Source organism: Chelonia mydas, chromosome 12 (assembly GCF_015237465.2).
Source record: "Chelonia mydas isolate rCheMyd1 chromosome 12, rCheMyd1.pri.v2, whole genome shotgun sequence".
Taxonomy (NCBI): Eukaryota; Metazoa; Chordata; order Testudines; family Cheloniidae; genus Chelonia; species Chelonia mydas.
In genome coordinates, this window is record NC_051252.2 from 27,263,302 (window position 1) to 27,282,701 (window position 19,400).

A 19,400-nucleotide genomic window follows, 5' to 3' on the forward strand; every position below is an offset into this window, starting at 1 on the left:
AGCTGGAGTTGTTTCATTTCGAAGTAGAACCTGATGGAGTCTGGTATTTTCTTGGATACAATCTTGTTCATTTACAAGAAATACACAAAATCCTGCTTCTCCAAATTCAGGAGGAACCAAGAGCAAAAGGAGCAGTTTCTTAGCTTACAACCCCAAGCCTCTAGTCAACAGACTGAAAAGCTCTCTCTCTCTAGCTTTTTCTAGGTGTGTTCATCTCTTTGCTTGGTTTTATTGCCTCTTTCTTTTGCTCTGTCCTATCTGTTCTGAGTTTCTGTGTGTTCCACATTTCACACACCCCCCCACACAAATCCAACACACAAACAATAGTCACCAAAACCCCTCTATCCACTCAGTCTAAACTCCTGGGTAGATTTATAATCCCCTTTTGTTTTAGGTGGACGACTTCTAAGTAACTCACCTTGACACCTAGATGAAGGGTGCATTCACACTCAATCTAAAAGAGATTTGTGAGCAGTGCAGTCACCAGTACCTATAAGCATAACAGTATGAAGTAGTAGTACTGTTTCTACTTCTCTTGTAAATTGCCTTTACAAGCAACTGGAGTTCATGTTTAGAGATTGGCCATGTCAGTGAAATACCTGCTGGGTGGCAATAAGCTGCACTAAATTCCACCCAGCCTGAATTCTTGACACGGGAAAACCTTCACAACCCCCTTAATTAAGGAAGCCCAGCCAGCCGTTCTCTGTGTCGCAGAAATACTCTTGATCGGTCTGACCAAAGACACCCAGTTCAGCATAACCCCAAATCTTTCAGACGTAGCGAGCTAGCTCAGGAAGGATCAAAGTACAAATATGAGCGAGTGTCTGTGCACAGCAGGACACGTATCCTGTATCTCTAGCACAAAGCATGGTACAGTTACATTATAATGCACAAGCATGAATCTCTTTTCTAAGAGCTGCACATGTTGCTGCAGATGCTAATGCTGCACCAGACATGGCCCCTTTGTGAACATTAGAGAGCCCGATTAATTGCAGTATTGTCATTAGCTGCATTCTGTATCTTTAAAGTAATTATTTTCATATTTGCATATCTGAAAAATTGCCTCCTCCAAGGATGTGTAAGTGGGGTATATAAATGTATCAGGGTGGAGAGGGGAAGAGTAAAGTACTGAGGGAAGTAACCTGACTTCAGAGGAAAACTGTCCCAGTGCTGCAGCAGCAACAGCATAAGGGTTTCTTTTAGTTATTATTAGAAATCTATTCTGGCCCTTTAATATGTATGAACAACAGCTGCTACATTACAGCAAGTGTCTGGTCTTGATTCTTGACTATTCCCGAAATCAGTGCTTTTATGGCATTGTCAAATCTGTTACTATTCCCTCTTCTCCCTCCCCTCCACCACCAACCATGAAAAGCTCATCAGCTTCTTTAACCAGGAAAACACAATTTTTAAATGTTTTAAGATTTCTACATTTGTTAGGATCTCAAGACTGAAGTTTTCCTTAGTACAATTTAGTATTTCTCCCCAATTTCTAAGAAACAACAAGGAGTCCGGTGGCATCTTAATGACTAACAGATTTATTTGGGCATTTGGGTTTTTTACTTATGCCCAAATAAATCGGTTAGTCTTTAAGGTGCCACCGGACCCCTCGTTGTTTTTGTGGATATAGACTAACACAGCTACCTCTCTGATATCTGATTTTTAAGGATATTCTACCTTATAGTTTGTTCTTATTTCCCATAGGAGACCTAATTTTTAATGACTAATAAAATAATAATTAATAATACCTATTTCAAAGCACTTCACAATCTTTAATGACAACACTTTGTGCAGCAGGTTTTCTACGGCAGAGGCAGAACTCTGGCTGTGCTCTCAGTTACAATGTTGTGTGACTGACACTGGCCATTTTATAACTTGATAACTTGTTCTTCTACGTCTTTAAGAAAATTAGTATTTTGTTTATACATGTAGCATGCTAAATAGAAAGGAGATTCAGAATCATGCTTTTACGCCAAACTGATTTTCCTTAAGCGTGAAGAACAGTCAAAAAAAATCTCACTCTGAAAGAATTGTTGGGGAGGAAAAAGGAAAAATTCATTACTCCCCCCCCCCCATCAATATTTTCCAGCTTTTGTCCTTCTCTATAGTTAGTTGACAAATATGAGGCATTCTATGAGAATTGTCATGATTTCCCTGCTGTTTTTTAATTTCAAATTTTTGTCAATTTCAACATATGAAAGATGTTGACCAGCTCTACTATCTGGGAGGATTTGCAATCCAAATAGGAAAGTTACACATTTTTTTGGAAGGGGTGGGGAGCAATACAGGTGCCTCCATTCAAGGAAGCTGCTCTTTGTGTCTTAGGGCTTGTCCTCACTACCACGCTACATCGGCACCACTGCATCTATGTAGTGCGTCTGGGGAAGATGCGCTACGTCAATGGGGGAGCTCTCTCCTGTTGATGTAATTACTCCACCTCAATGAGAGGCGGAAGCTATGTCAGCAAGACAGTGCCTCCACTTCCCCCCCCCCCCGACATAGCATGGTGTAAATACCACTCTAAGTTGATGTAACTTACACCACTCACAGGGATGTTTTTTTCACATTCCTGAGAGACGTAAGTTACATTGACTTAAACGGTAGTGTAGACACCAGTATCCACTGAAAGAAAGATTTTTCATTTACCTCAATTGGCACTGGACCAAGAGCTTAATGCCTTTGTCATTCTCATGCCCCTGTTTCCCCGAGGCAGGTAGGGCCTACTCATGAAATATATGCTAAATTTGATCCTGGAAGTTTCTTCCAATTCCTCTGTGTGTTCTATGAGTCAGTCAACCTTCATTTGTCACTCTGACTGCAGGATAAATCCTGGCCCCACTAAAATCAGTGCAAAACACCCATTGACTTCAATTGGGCCAGAATTTTAACCATTCTCTTTAATAGTACTTAAATCTAATTTTTTGACTCCCTTATCTCTGCTCCCTTCTTTCATCTGGTGCAGTTTCACTTTGAACAACATTTCCTGAGGCGAATAATCAACCTAGGTAACATAGGACAGATCTCTAATGTCTCCATCCTCTGCTGCTTCTCATTGTTGAGCATTGTTGACCAGCAAAGACACTTAACACATTCTGTATGGGAAATTACTTATCATGGGAGGGGGACATTATTGTTCCCCCAAAAGTTCTGCAGAGTACAGAGATGGTTAAATGAGCCAGATAAACCTGGCTACACCCTCTTTAGCACACCTAAACACAATTACTGGGTGTCAGTGACAGTGGAGGAGATGGAAAATTATAGACCAGTACATGAAATTCTCTGTATGTTACTTTATATGGGGTGAAATAATATTTGTTCCATCAGGGAGACAGAGTTTGGAAAAAACCCTCCCCACCATCCTGAAATAGAAGCAACTGGAGAAATAAGGCAAGGATCCATCTGTACCCTTTGTAAGTAGGACTTCTCAGGCACATGGAATTGTTTCTCTCCTCCACCCATCCTCTGCCCAGTATGTAACAGGAGAATTAAAATTAATCGATACGCCCAGCCAATAAATACCACAGTAGCCTAATTATGCCTCAGCCAAAGCCCACGCATCTTAAAGGAAAAAAATCACAGAATTCCCTATTCCTTTTTCGCTCTCTTTCTTCTAAATAGCTTATACACTAATGCAAAGCTTCAGATCCTCCTTCTCAGTGTCACATTAATGCTCTAATTAATTATGCATATAATATTGCTGAATAATTTTACGTTTGAGTGAATCACAATCTGCTCATGTATAAGAAATAGTTAAATGTCAGGTAATTTTTCTGCAATTAATTATTTGCTAGCCCTTCCAGCAAATACGAAACTAAAATGGATTTTCTTTCTTGGATATTTAAGTGCTAAGGATCATACGCTCTCTACTACTCGACACAGAAAGGTAGTGCCTCTGGCCTGAAAAATTCATGCTATTTAACTTAGCTTATCCATTATTTATAAAAAAAAAAAAAAGACTTTGGTCTCTGGCCTGGTAAATAAAAATTTACAATGTTTGTAGCAGCGTGTGACTCAGGAGTGCATCTTTAAACTGACTTTTTGCACATCAGACCAGCTGTGTCTCAGTAAAATGATTAATAAAGCAATACAATGATAGAGTTTCAAGCCACTTTCTCTGAGCATGCTCTTGGCAATCACGTCTGAACTAAATAACCATTTAGGACCTGATCCTGCACACACTTGGCATACACCTACCTTTTTTGTGATTTGTTTTTATTGCTAAAGAAACAGACAATGAAAAATACAAAAAGATAAATTACTTGTAGCTTGTATATGTTTCTAACTACGGCATGTGTCTCAGTTCCAATAGAATTATGCAGTCCTGCAATCTTACAACTTGTCAAATGTGCACAACCAGAGGACACAAAATCAGACAATACTACAAAGAGAAAACTGGGAGTAACAGTAATTAAACAGGAGAGGAGAGAAGGCGGGGGGGGGGGGGGATGGGAGAGGAGAGGGAAAAAGAGGAGGGAGTTAAGTGGAATGGAGGTCTGCATTATATGAGCCATCTCAATATTTTTTGCCATATGTATCTAAAAATGATGAACAAACTCTGTCAAGAGAAGTTTGATGAGAAAAGAGCTGGAACTCCGAGACCGATAAACCTGTCCCATAGACTAGAAGAAATGGCAAAGAATTGTGGGCATCTCCAACCCCATGTAAATGGGAAAAAGAATCAAGAAAGTGAAGAGTATCTAGAAACAGCTGCCAAATTTCTGTTAATTAAAATAATTGCTTTCAACAAGAATAAGCTATTTAATCTTTGCCTTCTATCTCAGACAGGTTTGAATAGCACTGTTCTATGCTGGGAATACACCTACTAGTGCACCCCCTTCACACTACTGCAATAACATTTGTACACCATATGACTTGTGAGGTATCATATAAAAGCTAACACATAGGTCATTAATATCATTGTAAAATGCATGTGTTAACCTTACATGTGAAGTCCCTCTATATAATGTTACTGGAACATATTTAAGATAAAGACAGCCTATCTTCGGTAAAGGTGATTAACAGGTTTTCTCCAGACAAAGGAAAGAGCCTGACACTTCAAACCATGGGTGGCCCAAATTCAGTGGCCTATTCATTTGTATCAGTGGTTGCAGCAGGAAGAGATCATTTGCAAAGTAGCAACTACCAGTAGGGAAGGAAACAGCAGGGAACCTTATCTTCCAGACGTCAAGACTCCTTTACTCAGCATGAACTTTGTCTGGGGATACCTTTCAGAAGAATACATTTCAGAGAGTCACTGGACAAAAGAGGAACAAAGGACCCCACTTTATCTTTCACCGAAGGAGACAAAGGAACCAAGCCCTTTGGACTTTGTGGGAGATCCTGTCCAAGGAGGCGGTTGGCGTCTTAAGAAGGAGTTGTGATAAGAATCTCACCTTAAACCAAGACTGTAATTTTGTCAAGTCTTGGACACCAGAAAATGTTTTTTCACTTTTATTTGTTTGTAACCATTTCTGATTTTATCCCTTACACTTGAACTCACTTAAAACCTGTTTTATTTTAATTCTAAATCAACCTAGTAGTGTGTTTGACTTGAAGTGACTATTAACTCCAGTCAAAGCAACAAGCTGCAGTGCTTTTGTCTCTTTAAAGGAATGACAAACCTTATTAGTTCTCTAAATGTTCCAGGAAAGGGCTGGACATTTCAGGGCAGATGGTTCTGAGGAAATTGAAGACTGGGGTGTGTTGGGGGGTCACTTGGCTAGTAGTAACCAATGCTGGCTGCTGGAGTCAGAGTCTGGCTGCTGAAGTCAGAGTTTCTGAACCAGGGCTGCTTAATTCACAGAAATTCAGTGCACACTTGTATGCTGGCTAAGAGCATCCAGACAGGGAGCTACAGTAGCAGAGCATCTTAAGGCACTCAGGATTATAGGACAACTGTTGATAACCTCTCACTGATCTCAGTTGAACTCCAAAACATGACAGTTTTGCAAAATCATGTCTTGGGTGATCATTGCAGCCCTCAAGAACCAAAGTGCCGGGAAGCTTATGGTATTAGCAGGCTTAATAATATCCAGGCTCAATCAGTTTAAGTTTTCTGACAGCTTAGTGGCTCAGTGGCATCTGGCGGGATTTTTTTTTATATATAAATTCTTTCTTCATTGTGAACCTCAGGAAGTTTGCAAGGTTTTTGTAAGTGAGCTTGAAGGGCTTGCTCATCAGAGCTTGAATTACTGGTAGGTTCCCAAAATCAGTTTTCATCTTTGGAAGGGAAGAGAATAGAATGGCATCAAATATAAATCTCTGGTACTTAGTGCTTTCAGGAGCATGCTGTAAGTCTTGCAGTAAAGTATCGTTAGCATTTCCATTTGAATTCTGGAGTAGTGCATCATGTGTGTCTAAGTTTTTTTTTTTTCTTTGCTGGAGCAAATGCAGCACAATTGCAAATACATCTTCCGTGAGTATGCACCTTAGCAAGTTTAAAGATTAGTAATCACACAGAGCAGCCATTTCATGAAGAGTGACAGAGCCAGTGTTTGACCTTCATTTATAACAGGAAGGAGATCACGTTTAGAGTTTTATGCAAGACCCACAATATTCACACTTTGTAATCCTAGCAAATTTATTGCTTTTTGCAAATTTCACCAACACAATTAGCCCACTTCTAGTCATATTAAAGTAGGCTTTGCAGCATGAGTAACATAGTATAGAGAGGCTGAGTTATTTAATATTTATATTTACCACTAGAATACTGGGGAAAGCTATAAAGATGACACACAAAAAACAATATTAAAATAATATTATTAAGGTTATAATCCCAACCTATCAAAAATTAGGAAGTGCCAAAATAAAGGCTAGCCATGCAACCTTAATTTGTCCCTCTAGTGCATATGCAGTTATGATACAGCCTTTAAATATATTCACATACTATTTTATATAATCACATACTATTTTCCCACAAGATTCCTGCCTCATTCAGTGCACAAGATGGGCAATGCTCACTTAATGAGTATATATTCAATAGTTTGTTTTCTCCCTATTTTTCATTGTTTGACCCTAGGCCTTATTTACTGCTCACTATTCAAATCCATCTCTGAAGAGGGAATGATTAATTTCCCCATGGGATTTTCCATGGTGCTCATCACTGTCATATCTGAGTGCTTTACAAACAGTAATTTATCTTCACAAAACCCCTGTGAGTTGAGGGGTGCTCTTATCATACTTTTATAGATGGGGAGCTGATGCACTGAGAGGTTAAGATCAGAAGCATCTACTAAGATTGGGTGCCCAATCTGAAATGCCTATGACCTGATTTTTCAGAGTACTTAGCATTATATTGCACTTTATATATTCAAGCACAGCTTCCACTGAGTTCTCTTGCAGCTGTGAGTGCTCAACAATTCTGCAAATCAGGCTCCTGAGTCTCAAATTGGACAACCAAAAATTGAGGAACAGACAATTAGTGACCACATGTCAAAAGTTTGGTATTATTCATTTGCTAGAAACACTGTGGCAAAGTCTGATAGGGTGCACAAACACCACACTGGAGAGATAGGGGTGCAGGAACAACTGTGGGCCTAGGAAGCCGACCCCAGCAGGTCTCTGGGCATCCTCCAGATGGGGGAAAGCCTTACAAGGGAGTCTCTTCAGCACAGCAGGGTGGTGAGCAGACAGAGATGGACCTGTGCTCCCTGCTACAGAGAGGTTATGTCAGGAGAGTGTCCCTAGTAGGAGGACTACTGAATGAAGCTGTGACTCCCCAGTCTACAGAGGCCCATGGGCCATATTTCAAGGGACAATTGCAAGCCATGATGTGACCTGAGGAGGATAAAGAGATACCAAGAGACCCAGGGAGGGTGTTAGCTGGACTGCAGGTAGTGGATGCTTTCCTAATGGCATCCAAGAGGACCCCTGCGTTGGAACCCAGTGAAGTGGGAGGGCATGGGATCCCTTAGCCCTTACCACTAGGTAGGACTGCTGCCACAGACTCTCATTGCTAGGTGGGGGGTCTGTCCCCACTCACACAGATTCAGATCGAATCCAGTTCTCTATGGCAGCATTCTACTGCATTAAGCATGAGACTCTCCTTTTTTTCCCCACTATCCCCTGCCTCATTCGCTACATGACTTCTGCAATAGTGGCCTGGGTTCAATGGCTCCTCCCCCCTCAGTTGAGGGGGTGGGTGGGGCCTGTCATCTCCCAGTAATAACAATCAGTATACAACTGCTGCAACACGCGAAGCAGGAATCCAACTGACAACAGACTCCTTTACTACACAATCCTGATTAAGCCCCAGAGCACTGTCCATCCTATACACTGAATGTGCCAAGGGTCCTGTGGCAAAAACAGTAGATGATCATGAGCTAACGGAGTAACCAATGGCAATAATAGGTTGTCATCCTCTATGTGGACCAACGCTAGAGGGGGATGAGAGACATACTTCACCAGTGGGTTTCACAGATATTTGCTGACAGTAGAAGAATGGCATACTTGGAATCTTGCAACAGGTGGCAGAGATAAGATTAAATCCCAAATTTTCCATTCTGTAGTCCCTAAAAGATCAGATTTGAAGCCAGTGTCTGTCAAATTGCTTACAAATTTTGCCTGCAAGCTACTTTAGACACACACAACCCAAATTTTGTCATACAAAAGGATATTTGCATAAACAGACGAGAAAATTACCTGATTTACATAGGCAAATATCTGTTGGTAGGTACAAAAATAAGTTGTGCATGAGCAAAGACATCTGAGCATATTTATAAGTGCGAAATCTGTGCCAATGGCTAATACTCTGGCCTGTGCTATACACTTTTTATAGCTACACATTGCATACTGCATTTCTGCAGTTTTCTCTTCAAAGTACAACTATGTTGTACATAAGAGACACATATACCATATGTGTCAAAGGTAAAATAAGTAGAGAAGCACACAAACAGAATAACAAATAGGTTCACAGTGCATTTTATGCTTCTATATTTTAGAATTATATTTTCAATCCTAACATAGGCCACAGTAGTCACAATGGCAATTTTTAATTTGCTTTCTAGGCACGTAGTACAGTTAGGAAAGATTTTCACATAATCAAAGTTGGATATTTCTAGAGAGATCAAAAGAGTCTGTGAAGTGGAGAGCAGGTGCTACAGACATCTTAGAGGATCTGAGAATGCAATTAACCAGCAAATGAGCCTTGGAAAACCTAGTCTTCCTGAACAGATGAGCACAATAAAAGCCACTGAGAGATGAGATGGCCGAAGCACGCTAATAACAGCAGTGAACATATAGACATCTGCCCTGTATCTTAACCTTTAGGAAAAGAGAGAGGATCAGATACAGGGAGGCGAGTAGGTATAATTATGTAAATGTGTGGGCCTCTTGGAGGAGATGAAAGTTTATTGATTGCTTTTACAGAGGCTCAGTTAAGCAGAACACTACTGGCCTCTCTTTTTTAGCTCCAAGTGAATTGGTATTTGGGATCACTAGTGCTGGATGAAAACAGTAATGTGACTCATGGTAAATTAGAGAAAACAAGTGACCAGACTTCTTATCACTTATATTCTGACTTTTTCTATGATTATTGCTGGCATCAAATTCCAGCCGTGGGGGTGTCTAGCAAGCTTCTTACATTGTAGGAATGTTTAGCCATTGGTGGTATTTTGCATTAATTAGGTTTTGGACAAATGAATGAACAGAAGAAAATAATCTGTTCTGAACAACTTCTCCTTATACCAAAAATTATACAAGGCTTATATAGAAAAGTGAACTCCCAAACTTTACAAATGGGACAGCATGAAAGCTCTTCTATAACTCTGCTCCTACTTTTTTTTCCCCTTGAGCTCTACACTTCAGTAGCTTATGTATGTACAAGGTGCTAATCACAAAATCTATCCCGTGTGAAGCCTGGTAGGGATATTATAGGCATTAGGGATATTATAGGCATTTGATTTAAAAGATGGATTTTCTGCTCTCAGTCAAGGGATCAGTGCATGTCAGGGCCATAAAATTTGCTCTTGTAAGAAGAGACAGAGAATTCAACAATGGGTGGGAGGGGGGGAGAGGAATTGGGTTGTTCATCTTGAGACAAGCAGAAAGATACAGTAAGCAAATGTAGTTTACTAGTCCAGAGATGTTTTGCCGAAAGAACACTATCACTAGAAAACATTCTCTCTTACACACAGTCCCCAAAGTCCTCTGGACTTTCAAAGGGTTTTGTGTCCATCATTTGAACTTACTATGACCTACAGAAAATTGATACAAGGCTGGCTTGACTTTCATTCCATCTAACAAGCCACTTTTAATAGCTTAACTTTTTTTTTTCTTAAAAGAGGCTACATCATATGACCATGGCAATGAAATGCCATTTATTGTTAAGTCCTTTTGATTTGTTTCTCTGATCACTTCTGGTTACTTTGCTAAGATTGAATACCTTGCCCTTAGGTTGACTTTGGACAATTTTATTTTTTATAACTGATGTTTATCATCCACCAGCCCGCAAAGTCAGGCAGACCACTTGTTACATAATTTGCCAATTTGACATTTTAAATTGTCTTTCAACAATGATGAGCAGGATTCTGCCACTCTGACTCACATGGAGTAGTCCCACTGAACATGTACTTCAGGTGTTGATGAGAGTCAAAGTGTATGTTTCTAACAATTTGTCTTCTTCTCACTGTTATTGTTAGGTTCTAAACAGATTTTACATAATTGTCTAATTTGTGTGTTAGAATTCATGGCCAGACTCCAAAACCCCTTACTCACAGTGAGTAGTACCTTATTTCCCAAGATAGCCTACTCATTTAATGGAGCTACTCATGGAATAAGGTTCTACTCAGTGTGAGAGGTGGTGTCAGAATTTGTCTTTGATAATTTTGCTTGTGTATTCCACCTTCCAGCCGCCGTCACCTTTTCTTTGCCTCCTTTCTCCCCACTTTGTGACATGCAGTTACACAAGACAAGTACAAGCTATTTCTAGTCCTGATGTTTCTCGTTCACTCAATAACTTCATTTTAATATGTTATCAGTTCGGCAAGGGAGATGTCACAGATCTTTAATGATTTGGCTCCAACAATAGGATGGTTAAGAATAATGATATGCCCCTGTCATTTACCCAGGATTAAGAAAGTTAAAAACTTCCAGTCATGGAATTGCTATTTAGAAGTCATCAGACTCTGTGATTTAGAAACACATTTAGAAATGTATTATGAATCATGCTTAGAGAAAATCTTATACTTAATTTTAATTATTGCAGAAGGACCAGACAAATTCTCTTCTCTTCAACTTTGTTCATTTTACTTTCAGCTGTGGATAAAGACATGATTTTTTCTCTCATAAGGTATGTGTAACAGGCTGCCCGTGTTTGCCTGAAGCATGCCATTCTATTCATTCATGTAGCTCTTGCTGGAGAATCTTAAGTAGTTTTTTGCTGACTCACTGAAACAGGTGGCTCTTTATCCCACCCAGATATAAGGAAGGTGAGAGTAACTCCTTAGAAAAAGACAGGGAGGAAGGGTGGATATATAGCTAGAGGGAGGGAGTGTTTGAACTGAAGTTCTGATAGGAATCCTTAGAGCAGCCAAATCTTGTGAGATGGCTTGAGCTGAACTTTAATTCCTTCAGGCCATGTTCTGACACTTTTACTCACTCAATGAGTAATCTCACTGAAGTCAATAGACATACTTATGGAGTAAGGTACTATTTAAAAGTATGGTGGCAGAATCCATCCCAATGTTAATAGAGCCAGACCCAGAAAGGGGTGATTCTTAACTCTAGTTTTTGCACAAACTTGATTTTACTTATTTACTTAGAATCTGATGTGGCTTGTGACACTCAAGGCAACCAATTCTTCCCACTGTCTGTCCAGAAAAAGATGTTTGACACTTTGTAAGTTGTCTCCATATTGGAAGAATTCTTTTTGATCATCTTGCAATAGGTCATTCTTTATCCTCCATGCCTTCTCTTCCCTCCAGATGAAATCCAACCTAAGACATACCTTGTGCTTCTGCCATGGGGCAGCCTGATATGGCCAAATCACTGTATCCATCTCTGTCTAATTATTGATTCAGCAGTCTGCTGACCCACATGGCACAACACTTCCACATTGGTTACACTATAGCTCCAATTAATTCCCAAGATACTTGCTCAACAATGGTGGTGAAATGCATTCAGCTTCCACAATCCACCTTGTTTCTGAGGCATACAGTAGTGTTGGGGGGACAACAGCATTGTACAATTTCAATTTAGTGTGTAGCTGTATCTTCTTACTGTTCCAGATGTTTGACAAATAGGAAAATAATCAACTGACTTTACCAATTCTTATCTTCACTGGCCATTAACATATATTGTACTTATAAGATAGGTGAAGTTGTCATCAGCTCTTTCATACGCCTTTCCATCAATCACACATGTACCAACGTTGAAAGCATTCTCTCCTATCTCCATAGTCTTGGTCTTCTGCTTTTCTGCTCAAAAAGAGTCTTTTCATTCCATTCAAGTTGATACTTAGTATGACTATATAATCTGCAAAATCTGTGTCTCACAGTTTATATCTTACCCAAACTCTACCAGTGTCCTTGGCAGCAGCCGTTGTATTTCTCATTCTCGTGACAATGCAGAAGGGAAGTGTAGATAGCACACAACCTTGTCTTACACCAGTAACAATCTGAAACCATTCCATGTCTCCTCTCTGTATCCTGACACAGCATGCAGACTCATCATACAACGTTTTAATGAAATTAACAATCTTTTTGCTAGAATTCCACAGTGTCTCAGGATATTCCAGAGGGCTTCTTTGTGGACTCTATCAAGCACTTTTGTAAAATCAAGGAAATTAAAACCTTGTATGGCTGATATTCTAAGCCTTTGTCAACAGGTTTTCTCAAGGTGAAAATCTCATCTGAACATGTCTTCCAGAGCAAAATCCAGCCTGTTTTCAATGACTGCTTTATCAACAGTGGTTTTCACCCTATTCACAAAGATAATATAAAATGCTTTTTTCAGATACCGACAGAAGCGTCACCCCTCTCGAGTTATCACAAATAAGCTGGTCCCCCATTTTAGGAATGGTAAAGATAATACAACTTCTCCAGTGTTTAGGACATTTCTCCTTTGCTAGATCATTCTGTACGACCTGCACATGTAACTCACTATCACTTCCTCTCCAGTTTTTAAAATTTCAGCATCTATCTTATTATAGCTTGATGATTTACCACTTGTCATTTGGTTTATGGCCTTGGTTACTTCCTCAATGGCAATTACTTCTAGTGATACAGATATGAAGAGACTTCTTTACATCTTTCAATGTGTGCTAGTGCATACACTTGTTGCAGAATAGCTCTTTTACTGATGTTTTGTTCTTGTTGACATCTCTTCTTTATTTCTCTCCTGTCATCAACAAGCCTCTATGTATTTGGTTGGAGCCATTCTTCTTTCTTGGATCTTCTCACCCTGTGGTAGTTCCAGCTGCATCCACACTTGTTTAATTGTAAAACAGCCATTGTTTCTCAAGGTCATCCATCAGTGTCTTACATGTCACATCTATTGCTAAGTTGAAGCTTGAAATGTACCTTCACTGCTGAATCTATTTTTCTAGTATCATGCACACTCTCTGCCTGGCCTGATATTATCTTCTTTAGTTAAATTCCTGAGAGAAGAACTCCTAGTAGGGTCACCCAAGCCAGACAGGTCAAAGGGTAGGAACCAAACTAAAGGCAGTCCACTGGTATTCCTGGTAGGGTGTTGTAAATGAGGCTCATAGCCTGTCCATACAAAAATGCCTTCTGTTATGGAAACGTTTTGGTGAACCCTGCATCCTATGCAGTCTTTGCATTGGGGATACACTATTTCCAAACAAGGAAAAACAAACTGAAATGGACATCATATGGTGGCTTCACCCACAAATAGCTTGCTCATATTGCCATTAGTAGGTTCTGAACAAGATCACTGCTGGATGCCACAGTGTTGATGTCAGAAGTGACTACGGGCTTGTTATTGGGACAAACAAAATTCATTTTAGGGAAGGCTGGGAAAGGCACCTGTTGTCAGCAGTCCTAATCCAAACGTTTCCATGAAGTCTTTCCATTGATGTCAATGGACTGTGGAACAGGTCCAGTATGTTGTGGGTTTTTTTCTGAATCTGCCACTGATTTCCACATTAGAATAAATTCAGCTGTTTACATTCTCTTAAGTAGTTAAGCTTTGTTCTATTAACTTTGCTTTAGAAACACCCTAGGTGAATGTCTATGTGTGAATATTTATAAAATGTTTGGTGGAGGAAAAGAATAATTCTTGTACCTGTAAAACAACACAAGTTATACAGACAATAGATCCTAGGCTATCTCTGGGCTATACAATATACTGAAATTGCATGTTAGCTGGCCTTAAGGATCTGACCCTACATTTCTCTTTGAGATCTTGTATCCTTGAGAAACCCATAGCAGACTAGCTACTATATTTTTCAACTTTTATCCCAATTCATGTTAAGAATGAACCCAAAGAGTCTGCCATGGTGGCATGCTACTGGTCAGCTGGAAAAACATGCGTAAGTGCCTGAATGAAAATATCCCTCCATCCAACACTACTCAGAGAAAGAAAGCTTATGGAATTTAATAATATAGGACATGCAAGGAGTGGCCCATGATAGACAGGGACGGCAGAGCCTTGTTCGTGTCCTAAGCAATGTTTGACAGTGAGGGAAGATTGACATGCAGAATCCAATTGTTTCCTGTCTTTTCAATGTGTATATAACCCAAAATTCTTCCCTCTGATCCTTACTGTGCATCTTACACATTCTGTAGTCATTCCATACACAACTTCCATTGATATTGATGGAAACTGTGCTAGTTAAATACATGCTTATAGGCAGTTGAGACCTGCAGTGCATGTTGGAGAAGTTAATTTTGCCCTCATGATGCAGTAGACCACTAAAGCCATGCTTTTAAGGAATGTGGGTTGTAGAGAGAGACCTAGTGATGGTTTATGTTCAGTTTTAATCCAATTTGATTCATCAGCTGCTTATGACATCCTGTGTCCTGCCATTCCATTTGATCATCGAAAGCAAATCTTGATTTTTTTTATTTTTATTTTTATTTTATTTTTTGCCACATAATGGTTTGGGTAGTCACCAACAAATCATGACTTAGATGGAACCATTTAAGTCACTAGGAATACACACATAGTTAAAGGTAGAAAATAACCATGTGCTTAAGTGTCTTGCTGAAACAAGGCCTTATTTACCAGGGAGTTTTAGAGTTTTAATGCTATTCCATAATATATCTGTGGTTTTTCCTTCTGCTAATTTACTTACCTTGTACCTGTAGATTTTGGGTGCCACAGTTCAGCATTCCTATGCCTAGACTCAAATAGCAATTCCTCACTGTAATCACCATCCGTTCTCTCCAGGACACAAAAATCTAGGTGTCACTCTAGCAACTTGCTTTTTAAGCTATACATTGCTATTGTTGAATTCTTCAAATGTGGGTGATAAGGAACTGTAAGTCCTTTTTAAGAGTTCAGTGAGACATACTGATCTGCATCCGATGAAGTGAGCTGTAGCTCACGAAAGCTCATGCTCAAATAAATTGGTTAGTCTCTAAGGTGCCACAACTACTCCTTTTCTTTGTGATCTATGTTGGCAGTACTGATTACTTGTACAGTAACTGTCACATTTATTCCTCACGTTTTGCCCCCCTGTGCTTTTCAGGCTTTTCTTTTGTTTTCAACTACAACCAGATTGTCCACAAGGGCACTTTGTAGAATGGGAATCATTCCTCCCCTTCACCGTGATCCGTGGTTTTGCCTGAGAACCCAAGCCGGGTTCAGGCACAGAATCCATTCCCTCTTTCTCGGTCTCCTCAGAGTCTGAAGAAACATTTATCTCTGCTCAGGATGAACCACAACGAATTACTGTGTGCACAAAACAGACTAATACCAGCTTCCACTTTTCACTATTCTTTTATTAGTCTTCTGGGTACTTTGTATAAATAGAAATTGTTAGAACAACCTCTTACAATGAAAGATAAAAAAGTGAAATATGTAAAGGTTGATGTAATAGGGGTTCTCTACGTCATCCCAGCCCCAGGTTGAAGTTTGTCAGTTTCCCTTGGCCCCTCAGTTTTCCCTTGCTCTCCTGTAGACGTTGACTTGAAGCACTGGTGATTTGGGGTTAGCCCTCCAGCCAAACCAGTAAGTGTCTTTCCTCTTTGATGTAAAATTCAAATGGAAAGCAAATAAAATAGCTCCTTCTGCCTTCCCTCAACTAAACAGTTCCTGTCTCTGTGTCACAAGGCTTCACCACATGGCACCATTCCCTCTCTACACCAGGCTCCAGCTCAGGCACCCTAACCATGCAGTGGCTCTTCATTCCTGCCACGATTGCATTTTTCCAAGACCCATTTTCTACCTAGGCCTTCTCCCCAGTCCTTTTTTCTGGTTCCAGGGTTCCTCCAGGCCTTTCCCTGGACCTTTCCCCAGCTTCTGTCCAGAGCCTCGTTCCAGGCTTCTTCCTGAGTCACCATGAAGACAATCTCCATATCTACCTCTCTACTGACCAACAAGCAGTGCTTTAGCAGTCTGGCCCTTTTCCCCAGCAGGCCTTGTTGTAGATTATAATGCCTGTCCTTTAAAAGAACAGAACTTGGATCAGGAATGGTCTGGTCCTAGCATTGCCCTCAAAGAGACAGCCCACCCTATGATAATTGGCCAAGGGACAGTTAAAAGGGAGGACATTACAGTCTACAAATGTATGAAGGATGTGAACAAAGAGGAAAACTAACTATTTGGTGTAACACCTGGGAGCATAACTGGGACCAGCATTTCAACTACATTTAGAAAAAAAATGAAATCACAATGAGTGTGACACATTCTGAATATTTTTGTTTGTTTTTTCCCAAACATTTATTTTTCTTCCGAAACTTTCATAATAGAAAAAGTGTTCTAAACCAGAATTACACAAAATTAAGTAAATAAAGTATATAGCCTCAGAAGAACCTACATACATTACACGTTTCAACTTTAAGAATTTGTCAGTAAGTTGACTATTTCACCACAGGCTGTCAATTTCTGCATATTTTAACAGAGCCTTTGGCTCCTGCTTTTTTGAGTTATTTATATATTCTGCCATTTTTGTGGATGCATGTCAGTAGTGAGGGCTTTTAGGTTTGTAATGAATAGCATACCTAAATTGGGGATCATTACAGACCTTGTGAGTTTCAAGAATTTTCTTTTTGCTATTTGATAATCTGTGTGGGAATTCATTGCTCACCTTTTAACACATTCCTACAGAGCTACACTATTTACACTAACAATCATCTGAAAATCACCACCTTCACTCCCTTCCACGGGTAATATTATTTGGGATACGTCTTGTAACTATTACACTGGTCTAGTAAAATGGAAGTCAACCACTGTGTATTCTTTTGTAGGAGTATTTATAACTATTGCCATTAACTTTTCTCAATACAAAAAATTACTTAATAAAATATTTTTCTTTATTTAACTAATATTGCCTGAAGGATAAAAACTGCTCAGTCACTTGAACTTTTTTCATGTCAGTTGATTAATTCTGTAACCTGCTGTCTACAAAATAGTAGCATGTTAAAGTACAGGTGGGATGCACAGAGTTTTATATGGTTTTGAAAGATATGGTGAAAATGACTATCAGAATTTACATATGTATATCAAGCTGATGGGTTATGTTTAAGAACTTTTCATTTTATCCCCGGTTAATAGCAAGGCCTGTATCTGAATTGTGCTACAAACAGGTTATTGCTCAGCAGTCGTAAAGAATCCCTCCTTTAGTAATGACTAATTGACATTTCCAAGTATACCTTAGGACTGGCCCTTAGGATATGTATGTGGGAAGGACAGGCCCACAAAACTTCTTATTCCCATTTCAGTTTTGATCAGTCTCTGTGCATGAGAAGAACATAAATGGAATTACTTTGCTCTATCTTTAATCTGTCTTCATTTCTTTTTCTTTCCCCGACATATAATTCCTGTATGCCTACAGTATGAATTTCACAAGGAGTGAATATCATTCTTTCCTAGTCCCCCTTGAAAAGCCAGCATCAGCAATGCAAACCTAACATTCTCCTCTCAATGTGAACATATTTCCTTTCTTATAAAAAACACTCTGAATCACTAGACATCTAGGCCTCTTATTAATCATGTTTTCTAATTTTTTATTAGGACAAGGGATCTGTGCACCTGGCAACATTTACATTGCAAGTAGGGGATTTGATTCTCTATGGCAGAAGTCAGATTTTATTATTTGTCTTAGCCTTGTAAAAGTCAGCTGGCTTATCTAGGAAGAAATTTGTATTAATACAAGGAATAATGAAATTCTTAAAAAAATAACCCATCTTCCCCCAGTGGTGTACATTGGGCCAAATGTGGCATCAGCTAAACACACAAAGTCTCATTGACTTCACAGTATTTGGTCTGTTTAAATTCAGTAAATACCTATAAAGATTGTACAGGAAGGGATATCTACGTGCATATTCTATGGTTTTTAATACAGCAACAGTGAGTCTGAGATGTAAAACCTCAATGCCAGCCTCACATTGCTAGTTTAAATATTTAAGAAACACTAAGAATTATTTCAAATTTAGGAGACAGGTCCCACATATGTATACATAAAACTTTTCTGAGAATATGTTATGTATATGTATTAATGATAATCAATAATACCTTATGCAAATGCTTATAGAGCTTTTCATCACTGACTTTCAAAGCTGCCACCTCCAGAAGCTATTCCTCAATATGAGGATGATGTCTCATAGAGGAAACAAGTCATTGATGAGACTTAAGATGGCTTAAATCCAATCCATGCTCTGCAGGTTTTTCCACATATGTGACAGGTAGTTGCTTGGGGAAAGCACAACTTCTGGCCGGGATGATGTACACGTTCCTTCCTCCTCCGTCGTTTCTCAGCCTCTTGAGCAAGGTGATTCTCTTCAAAATGGACTGAAGCTTGATGTATGATGTGACACCATTGCAGTCTATTGCCCATCAGCTCTTCCCAATTCGTATGGTCAATGCCTCCCTTCTTAAGATATACTTCCAGAGTGTCCTTGTAGAATTTCCTCTATCTCCTGTGAGTTCTCTTACTATGACTAAGTTGAGAAAAAGAGGACTTGCTTTGGAAGACAGATCTCAAAGCACTTTACAGTCTAATGTATTTAAGAATAAAATAACTTTAAGAAAGGAGGAAATTAAGAGCAATTTAATTTTTCATAAAGTCAACAAATTTCAATATGTATTTTCTTCAGTTTAAAGCATGCCACTCATATACTCAATAATTCTGACTGTTGCCAAATACCTAATCTCTCATTAATCTAAAACTGGCAGCTGTAAATTGAAAGACAAAATAAGACTTTATTTGTCTTTTAATTTGACAGTGATCATACATGCTGACTACAGTTGTATGAACGATGTGATTATTGTTAGGG